The sequence below is a fragment of the Falco peregrinus genome, chromosome 5 (genome assembly GCF_023634155.1).
Source record: "Falco peregrinus isolate bFalPer1 chromosome 5, bFalPer1.pri, whole genome shotgun sequence".
Taxonomy (NCBI): domain Eukaryota; kingdom Metazoa; phylum Chordata; class Aves; order Falconiformes; family Falconidae; genus Falco; species Falco peregrinus.
The window spans coordinates 98,581,163-98,590,994 of NC_073725.1; the positions used below are offsets into that span (position 1 = coordinate 98,581,163).

Genomic DNA, 9,832 nt, shown 5'->3' on the forward strand with positions numbered 1-9,832 from the left:
TTTCACTGTGATGGATTCAAATGGCAATGCTTTTCCATATCTGTGGGGTTTTAGCTCTATCTTCCACTGTTGTGTTATCACAACAGTTTTTTGCACTGTCAGGTGAAAGAGCTTTAGTTTTAAAGCTTTAGTTTTGTTTCTTATTTAAATCAGAAGAATGAATGCACGTATTGAATGTCCCATGAAGAAATCTGGATGAGGCATGCCTGTAAAGAAGAGAACGTAAGGGCAAAAATTTACAAAAAAAATTATATATATAAAAAAAGTTTCCCGTAATCTTCAGAAAATTCAGATTCTTTAGGAAAACAAATCCCCTATTTTTGTATACAGACACAGACCATCTTAAAATATTTCACCAAAGCAAGTCAGTCTCATTACTTCTGTTTAACCGATAGACCCGTTTCTGTGGGAGGATGCGGAGGAGAGAGGAAATGAGGCTGCTTGGAAGGGTTTGCAGGTGTGAGGGTGAAGCTGGGCAGACGTCGGTTTCCATTTCTCCTGACGCTAAGGCAGAGGAAGGACGGAGCGTGGGGTGAAGGGAGTTGTCCTCCTTTTCCTCACACCTTCTATTTACACTTGCTTGTGGCAAAAGAGCACTTTTGCCGAGAGTATCACTGTTGTGCAGAAGCAGCAGACCCCATCCCAGCTTTTGCTTTTCCAGCCTAATTCAAGTTGTTCACCCAAAGTCCCGTGGGACCACCTCCCCTGCATACACAGTTAGCTCATCATGGGACAGCAGCTGTTGACCAATAAATATGTATTTATCCTTTGCTTTTTGCAGATGGAAGAGCTGAAATACTCTGGTCTTTAGATGATAGAGCCTTGAATGGTGTAGGATGAGATGCTGAGTAACGTGGAGGCAACAGGACATGGGGAAAAACTTCGCTCAGATCACACACGGTCTGGGAAGAGTTTTCATGATGATTTTTAAAAGAGTGTAGCTGCCAACTAAATTCAAGTTAATGCTGGTGAGAAATTACAGTAGGTAACTCAAGGAGACTGTATATTTTCTTTAATTCATTAGCTGCCCTTAGAGGGTTAAAGAGAACATAACTAAAAATTACATAGGAGTTATGGAGCTCAAACAGAATGTGTTACTCTGCTCACACAAAACTTGAAGGGAGACAAATGAGAGAGGATTATTAGCATATTCTATTTTTTCAACAAATCTTACAAGGAAGGAAAAATATAATAATGTGAAGGAGCTGAAGATTCTTGTTTCCATAATAGCTGTATCTGCACTATCCTACCTGCAAAATTTATTCTCTGTGGGTGGTGATGCTGTTGAATATTTTTTCTTTCTTACCCATCCTGTTTTTCCCCTGTAAGCAGCTCTTTTGAGTATGTATATTAACCTGAAATCCTGTCTTAGCTAAAACTTTCTTTGGCCGCAAGGGCAAGGACTCTTACAGGGAGCAAAGAGCAACGTGCAAAAGTGATCAGCAATACACTCACAAAAATTCATTTTTCTTTGAGCTCATTCATTCCAACTGTTCTCTTGAGGCTTGATCCGGAGCACAGAGAGATCCAGAGGGGGTTCACTGGGCTGTGGGTCAGGTTTTCAGGTCACCTGTACATGGCAGGTGGTGAATAATGAGCAGCATGCCACACGGTGCCAGCTCCTCGGGCCTTACCCTGACGGTGGAGGTAAGGATTTGGCCACTGATTTCACTAAGTGCAGCCTTAGGGCTGGAGGAGAGCATGGCCACGCGTCACTTCTGCAGCAAAAGGCTATCACAGACCTTACTGATCAACAGGCTGGTGTGTCCCAGTAAGGCAGTTGACCATGCCCTAATTAACTGGTTCAAACTGTGCCCCGGAATGTTTTCTCTGTAGAGTTAGCTCTTTTATGGATGGCAACAGTCCAAGAAGTTGTTAGAGTCACTGCTGGGACTTGATATGATTACAAATATATTTCCATGTGTAATTATGAGTATGGTGATGGCTGATTTGTCCCTCCCACTGTTATAAACAGGCTGGGATTAATACATGTATTTTGCAAACAGAGGTACGCATACTGAAAACTATTTAGAGTGGACTTTTCTTCTTCTTTTTTTTCCTTTTTTTTTTTTTCCTTAACAGAATCCTTTAAACCAGTTCAAAAAGTTTGCTTTTGCAGACAGAAACGTCCTTCTCTTTAATCTCGATAAGGTCTTTGGGTTGGAAAAGGGATTTGGAGGTCCTGGCCCACCTTTTTGTGCAACCATGTGTGGACCACTTTGAGCTGCCACCCTTTGCTGTCCTACCAAGCATTGCCTTGCTTTGTTAGATTTAAAACTTGTGGGAGGTGGTTACCATCTTCTGTCTTTGCTGCAGACACCAGCATGGTATGATCCAAGACCAGGGGTTCTGGATATCACCACGATAATCACGATAAGGGTTTGGGAGCCTCTTGGTCAATCCCAAAACTCTCACTTTTTTGCACAGCGGCAGAAGCAAGTCCTTGGTTCCTTGGTGACCTGCCAGCTTCTAGCCTGTAGCATCCCCATGGGCACCCCTTCCTGGTGTCCCATTGCTTTCCATACATTGAATCCTACTGGTGTCACAAGGATCTGGAAACAGATTACCAAACATAAATCAGATTACTCCATGGCAGAAAAAGAAATGTTCAAGCCTGGAAACACAAGAGTTAATATAAAACTAATTTCTCTTACCTACCTTCCAAAGACACCAACCTTTCTATATAAATTCCTTTGTCATTAATCTAATAAAGCTCTACTTTGTTCATAATTTACTACGCCCTTCAATAAGCATTGTAATATTTGTGCAGGGCAAGTATATAAATCATTGTTGCCCTTCTCTTACTTTTTCACTTACCTGGTTCTTTCAAGGTCACTAACCTACCCTAGAGCTTTCATCTGGTTTAAATATTTTGCTGTTACCTTTTACACCTCGCTTCCTCATTTACACCCATTTAGATCTCTGCAGCTGCATCTTCTCGAGTAGCTATTGATCCATGTCTCCTTGCTAAAGGTTACTAACTTCATCAGCAGTAATGATACAAATTACATCTGTTAGGGTTCACTCACACCCTTTTGCGGGTCAGAAAAGGGGGACTGTTTTCTGGTTTTGTTGTTATTGACCATCTTCTCTGCCTAGGATTATCTAAAACACAGAGAGAAAAATTGTATTCAGTAAAATAGTCTCATTTTGACACGTAGGCTTTCAGCGCCCAGGTCGTGCAAAGAGGCTAATCAATCCCTACTGACTTCCAAGGGCCTGAAATGTAGCTGGGTAAGGCCTCAATCCAGAAAGCACTTAAGGATATCCTTACGTAAACAGATGATCAGTCCCATTTTCAGTACAATTTGGTGAGAAGTGCATTTCAGAGTACAGCATCTCAGGGGATGCTGCTTCTTGCAAGGGCTGTGCAAGACCAGTCTGTACCAGCTGCAAATGCAAGCTGTAGTCCAAGGTGTCTGGTGTTCTTGCACTGAGCAAAGTAACTCTTTCCAAGTGTATTGCTTGTGGGGGCATCCCCGTGCTCTGGGGGAGGCTGTTGGGGTGCCCCTGCTTTAGAGTACTAGTGAGCATTTGTGAGTGTGAGCCTTTGCCCGCTGCAGAGGAAGTGAGCTCTTTAGGGCTCCTGAATTTCTTCTGCTGACTGTTTAAGAGGCAATGAAACTATTTAGGAATGAGCAGAGTAATTGCCTGGGTCCTACAGGATCTGACAGCTGTGCTCGCTGTGTGATGACTGGAGGGGTCACCCAATCTTGTGGCTTCATCGGTTCCTTGAGCCAAGCGTGCTGCCGCCGCAGGGTTGCCATCCTGTACAGAAACACACGGGTGAGGTGGAGCTCTGCCGCAGCTGGCTGCCAAGGACCAAGGCTGGGACCGTTGTCACCGTGCTATAGAAGAAAATAGAGCTAGAAGGGACCTGAGGAGGTCATCTCATCCACCCCCACCCCCCATGCCTGACACATGTTTGTCTAATGTGTTTCTTTAACCCCACCAGCAGTGGAGACTCCCCAGGTGATCTCCTCCAGTGCCTAATGACCCTTGCAGCCGGGAAGTTATTCCAGCACTGAACTTAGCTCTCCCCTGCTGCATTTAAACCCATTACTTTTTGTGCTTTCCCTGTGGATGTGGATAACAATTTATTGCCTTCCTCTTTGCATAAGCCTTTTACATAATTAAGGACTGTTATCATGTCTCCTCTCTGTCTTCCCTGCTCTAGACTAAATAGCCCAGATAGGAGGATGAAAGCTGGAATGGGGTGTCAGGGAGGAGGAAATCAGAGCGGAATTAATCCTGCTTCCTGTCCCTACAGAAACGGACTTTTCCTTCTGAAGGACAGGGGCTGTGGGAGGGGGAGACGTGCTTTTCAGTGCTGTTGATTCACTAATGCAGCTCTGTGGGCTGTGGATCAGATTGATGGGTTGCTGCCTGGCAGCCTAAGGAAGAGGGGCTTGGGCTGCCCCTCTGCTGAGCTGCTGCAGCACTCCTATCCAGCCTGTGTGCTTGGGAAATACGGCTTTAATTTCTTATACGGCTGAGGAGTATCCAACTGATGTGTCAGCTCCTGCAAGATGCATCTGGTTGAGCTTCTGTGTATCACGAAAGCTGTTTCTAGGTGCTGTGTGTGTTATACAGTCAGATGAAATGACAGTATAACACCATCACCCTGCAGCAGCATCCAGGCAGTGCACCACAAGCCCTGCCAGGGAGCAGGAGCCCTCTCCTCTGATGGCAAAATGGCATTTCTGTTGGGAGCGGTGCCTTCAGCACGGCCGTGTGCATCCCACCCATGCAGAGGATGGAAAGCCACCCGCCACACACGCTGCCTACATGTGTTTCACAACTTGATTGCTGTTCATAAAACCAACACGTGGAACAGGCAAATGCCATCTGATCCAAAATGCCCTGGGGCGTATTATGTCAATGTCACATACATTAAGAAAGTACAGCGAGCACTCAGAGTGACTTCTTGTGTTCGTAGCCCTTTTGCATTATTCACGGCTGCTGTCAGAGCTGCACCACATACAGCCCTTGCGTTGCAGCTGTCATAACCTGCAGGAAACAAAAAATGTTCCCAGCCTGGAGACTTCCAAAAGCACAAGTTGGGGGATAACGTTAGGGGAAAAAAGGGTTTTTTTTAACACTTAACTGTCCCAAAGTGCTCTGAGAACAGCATGTAAGGTGGAGCTCTTTTCCCTAGACTCCTGGTAGCAAGGGATCACGGGTTTACTCATGGCAGAGAAGAGCTGGCTTTGGGAAAAACAAAATATTAGAAGCTATTTGGGACAGCAGGGAAGTTCTTTGCATTGCAAGCATACTGCAGGCTAGCTTCAGCACCCCCAGCCCCTCACCAGCTCCCCCACTTGTTCATCATGTGGATGTTAAGACTTTTCAGTTCAATGTCACAGTAAAAATATCTTGATAAATTGCAATCCAATTGATTTTTTTTTAACTCTTCTTTCCCCCCCTCCTTCCTCCCCAGAGTGGCTTTGATGATGACATTTGTATTTCTGAATTGAAACCACATTTGCCCAATGCTGGAAAGCGAGGAGGCAGGGGCAGAAGAGAGAGAAACCCTTTTGTTCTCCTCCTCATGGTTCCCCCTCACCTGCCAGGGCCAAGCTCCAAAATAATTCCTAACAGCTGAGGTTAGCCAGGGACATCTAATCCCGGAAAGCTGCCTCTGAATTCCAGGACCAGCACACAGTGCTTGAGTTTCATCAACAGCCATTTACATTTAATTCCCCAAAACCTCTGAAGAAGTGTGGGCAATGTACGGGTATGTGATTATTTAATTTAAAAGAATAATATTTTTTAAAAATAAATCTGAGCCCAAATGGCATCAACAGCAGCAGCAATACTCATGTTTTTTAAAGCCAAGCAAGTTCAGAAGCTGTTTTGAGGATGTACTGGGGTATTTCGAGTGTAGCCTAAACAGCTATGTCTATAGGATGCCCAAGAATTGTGATTCTTAACCGAAGGGAGCGCTAGGTCCTCTTTCCCTGATTTCTTGTAATAGTAAAAGGTTGTTCTGTGCAAATGGAGCTTAAAGTGTCTTGCAGAGTTTTCTGAGACCTGTCCTGTTTGTTTACAGAAGGAGCGTAAGGAGCATCCTGGCAACACAACAGGGAGAAGCCTCCTGGGATTCAGCTCGGCTGAGGTGGGAGGATGTGGCAGCAACGGGCTCGCTCTGAGTGAAACACCTTCCCAGGCAGGAACGGGACCAAACAGGACGTGTTGGGTAAAACTGCAGTATTTTTTCTTTGGAGTCAGTCAGTAGGGGTAACTTGCTATTTTTCTCAGGGGAGTTCTCATTTTTTCAAAGAGAGTTCTGCAGCTGGCTCTAAGTATCTGTGACCCAAAGATAAAACTCCCCATCAATTCTCTTCCAACCCTTCCCAGAAAGAAAATTTCCAGCGTCTTTACTTTTGGCGGTATTTGCTTTAAAACCACACACTTTTTATTAAGAAAAAGCTTTGGTTTTGCTGTTTAGCCAATTGAAATGAGTAATGAAAATATTTGTATGGGACAAAGGAAATGTTTTCTTTTAAATTATCTCATCTTACTAATTGATTACAACGGGAATGCTTGGATGTGTGCATTGTACAGCATCCTGTCCCTCTGCTCTGAGCAGGAATTTGGCCAAGTTGGTGTAAACCATCCCACTGGAGAAAACAAGAGTAAAAGCTGTCAGGTATCTAGGGCTGCCTGTCCCATGGAGCCTGCTTAGCCTCCATGAGCAAAAAACTGTGGGTGTCTGAAAAGAACATGTCTTAAATATTAGGAGCTTCTGTGGAAGATGAAACACTAAAGAACATTGATAATTAAAAGCATAATCTAGAAATAAAAAAGTTAAAAATTATCTACAGAAAACTCTTCAAAGAATAGGTATTCTCTGTTGTTCAGTGCAGATGTCACTGATAGCCTGCTAGCATGGAAATTGCTTGCTATTGATGAAAAGTAATAATATAAATCCATGGTATGTCTGAATTTAAATCAGAAAGGGAACGATTAATATAAAAGATTACAGTGCCATTCCCTTGAGATGCAAAAAATCTCATATTTGAAAGTGGCTTGAATATACAAAATCTTCAAATATTCATGGATGAAAATGTTTTCTAAATGCTATCTTCAAAATAGATGTTGCAAGACAGCAACTGTCTTGAGCCGATTTAAAAAATTGCCATTTTCATGGAAAATAATGTTGTTTCACATAAACACAGAAGAAAATGCGACATCAACAAAAATGAAAGGGGGGAAATCATCCAGGTCTGTGTGTCAGGGATGGAAAAAAGAGGGAGAAGAGGCTTAAACAGGAAAGCTGGAAAAGCCAGCTTGGAGAAGCAACATCATTCCCGGCTCACCAACCCATCCGTGCAGTTCGCATGGTTATGATCTATTCCCCCTCAGCTCCAGCAGCCGCCCTCACTGCTGTCTACTGCCAAGAAGTAGGTCAGAAACCTGTTTTTGTCTCTGTTTTTCTATGGCCACACCATGGTCCTTACCCCCGTGCCGAGACGGGAAAGCCTCTGAACGGAGGCGGTGAGACCAGAGCTGGGCTGAGCGGGGTGACCTGTCCTGGCTCCCACTACAGGCAGTGCCAAGAGGGAAAAATTATGTCCCCAGCAGCAGGGATTGCCCCCGGGGGGTGCCCATCTCTCTCTGATTGCTGGAGAAGGATTTCAAGGGAATTAGGGACTTAGTTTGTGGTTAAATACCTAAACTTAACAGGATGAATCTGAGCCAAAGCACATGTAACGTGCCAGCCCCATCCAGTGAGCCTGCATCTGAGCAGCGCAGAAAGTTTTGGTGTTAACTCAGCTCTCAGTGGTCCGGGTTAGAGAGGGGCCTTGCAAACACCTGTACTGGTGTGGCTGGGGTGGGGATGAGCAGGGACATAGGGCAGCAGCAGGGAGCTGGGGGTGAAGCAGAAGGAATTGTTTTGTGACTGCACCACGTTTAGTGCTCTGCTACTGAGAGATGCCTGTTCCTCCTGCTGTCCCCCAGGGCTAGTGATTTTATCACCTCTGCTTGCTCATATTCTTCTTTCCAGGTACCAGCTGCCTTTCACACCCCACACTCCCCCGCCTCTGCCCACCTCAAATTGTCCAATTGATTAACATAATTCATTTAAATTCAGTAATTGTTTTCAACTCATACTTACCTTTGAAGTTCACGAGAAGACGTGCCAGTAAGCTGCTCAGATTTTCCCACTATATCATCTAAAAATTAAAAAAAAACTAATAATAAATTAACCTGAAGATGCTATCTCTCCTTATGGAGCTGTGGTATTTGTATCTCTGTGTCACAGGTGCCAAAATCCTCTTCTCGTTACCTCGCCCGTCCCAGGTCAGGGCAAAGCAGAAGCTGGCGGGGATGGTGGGTTTGCCATGCTGGAGCCCTGTGACCTTTGGAGGACAAGTGATCCATCTCCCTGTGGGAGACTGCATTTTGTCACTGGTCAACAAAATACTGTCCCCAACTGAATGGTTTTACAAGTGGCAAACCCAGCCAATGCTTCTGCCTCAGGGCATGGCACTGTCCTAAAACTCAGCCTTGCCATTTGTCACCGTTGGGGTGAATTGCAGGAGATGCCAAGCAAGAACATTGACCATGATGTGGACCTCTAATTATGTTTCCCTAAAATATCTGCAGGGTTCACTCAGATGCTGCGTTACTTTATCTGAGGGAATTGCAGTCTGTGTGATGTGAAAACAAACTGCAAAGCAGTTGCTTCATCATTCTACTTCTAGCAGCTCTTGGGTCCAGCTTTTCAAACCAATTTTTCCCTTTTCACAGTGCATCTGTCAAGATTCCTGCTCTGGAAAAGAAGATCAGAGCAAATGGGGACTGAAGAGAACAAAAGCTGACCCAAACCTTTGACCTAAACTTAACATAAAGCCAAATGAAACCTTAGAGGTTTGTAAATGTTCATAAAACATTTCCACCTCCCGCTCCCCTCTCCTTTATCTTCAGTGTCTTTATAGTTCTACACTTACTGTTTGTAATTGAAAGTCTAATGTAAAGCCTCGCTAAATTAATGGAAAGACTCTCGCTGGTTTTAGTGGCTTTTGATTCAGCCTCCCAAAGAAAGGAAATAATTTCTTTAATGAAAGTGTCTTTAAGCTTAAGAGAAAACAAAACCTGAAAAGATACAAGGAAAATCAGAGGTCAAATGCAATTTTCCAGCTAGCAGCACATGTTCTTGATCTGAACCCTGCCCATAAAATTGATATGGATATTGTTAAGACAGAAAAAAAAAAAAATACTGTACAGAAACAAAGCATTGTTGAGCTAACAGTGAACTGGTTTAATAAACTATAATGTCTGTTCACCAGAATTAGAGATTTTTCTACTCTTTACTGCCAGCTTGTGCTGTAGAAGAATACAACTGGCAATCAGCTGACATGTATGACCTGAAGTTTCCATTTGCATGTGTGAGTTTGAGTCTTTCCCTTTGTACCAAAATTGAACCAAAAATGTCAATCGCATGAAAACTTTATTAGGAAAGTATCTCTCTAGTATTGATACAGCTTTTAACTTTCTAGGTGACTTTTTGACAGAAGCGGGTAGAGATATCATTGTTTAAAGGGCTTAATAACACCTGAGCTTCCCTGGACGATGCATTAGGCAGTGAGAATTAAGAGCGTTCTTGTCTGTGTTATATTCTGGATTCACGGATGAGGAAGGTTGTTGAAACCAGCTCAAGCAGGAATTAAGATGTGGCTTTTCTTGGATGGCTGTTGCTATGCTGTTGTTTGGCAGTGACAGTTCCAATGGATTGGTGTTGCCAGTTCAGAGCTTGGTCTCCTCCAAAATACTGCCTCAAGCTCCTCCTTTGCACGTAGAAGCGAAGTGGTTAGTGTGCATGGAC

General features: G+C 44.0%; 1 long non-coding RNA gene across 1 annotated transcript; it reads left to right on the forward strand.

Moving 5' to 3' along the window:
* The first annotated feature begins 248 nt into the window (after positions 1-248).
* Positions 249-8,871, forward strand: LOC129784610 (uncharacterized). Its single transcript, XR_008747535.1, has 3 exons — positions 249-968; positions 6,053-6,199; positions 8,758-8,871. It is a non-coding gene; the product is annotated as an uncharacterized LOC129784610 (long non-coding RNA).
* Positions 8,872-9,832: the final 961 nt, after the last annotated feature.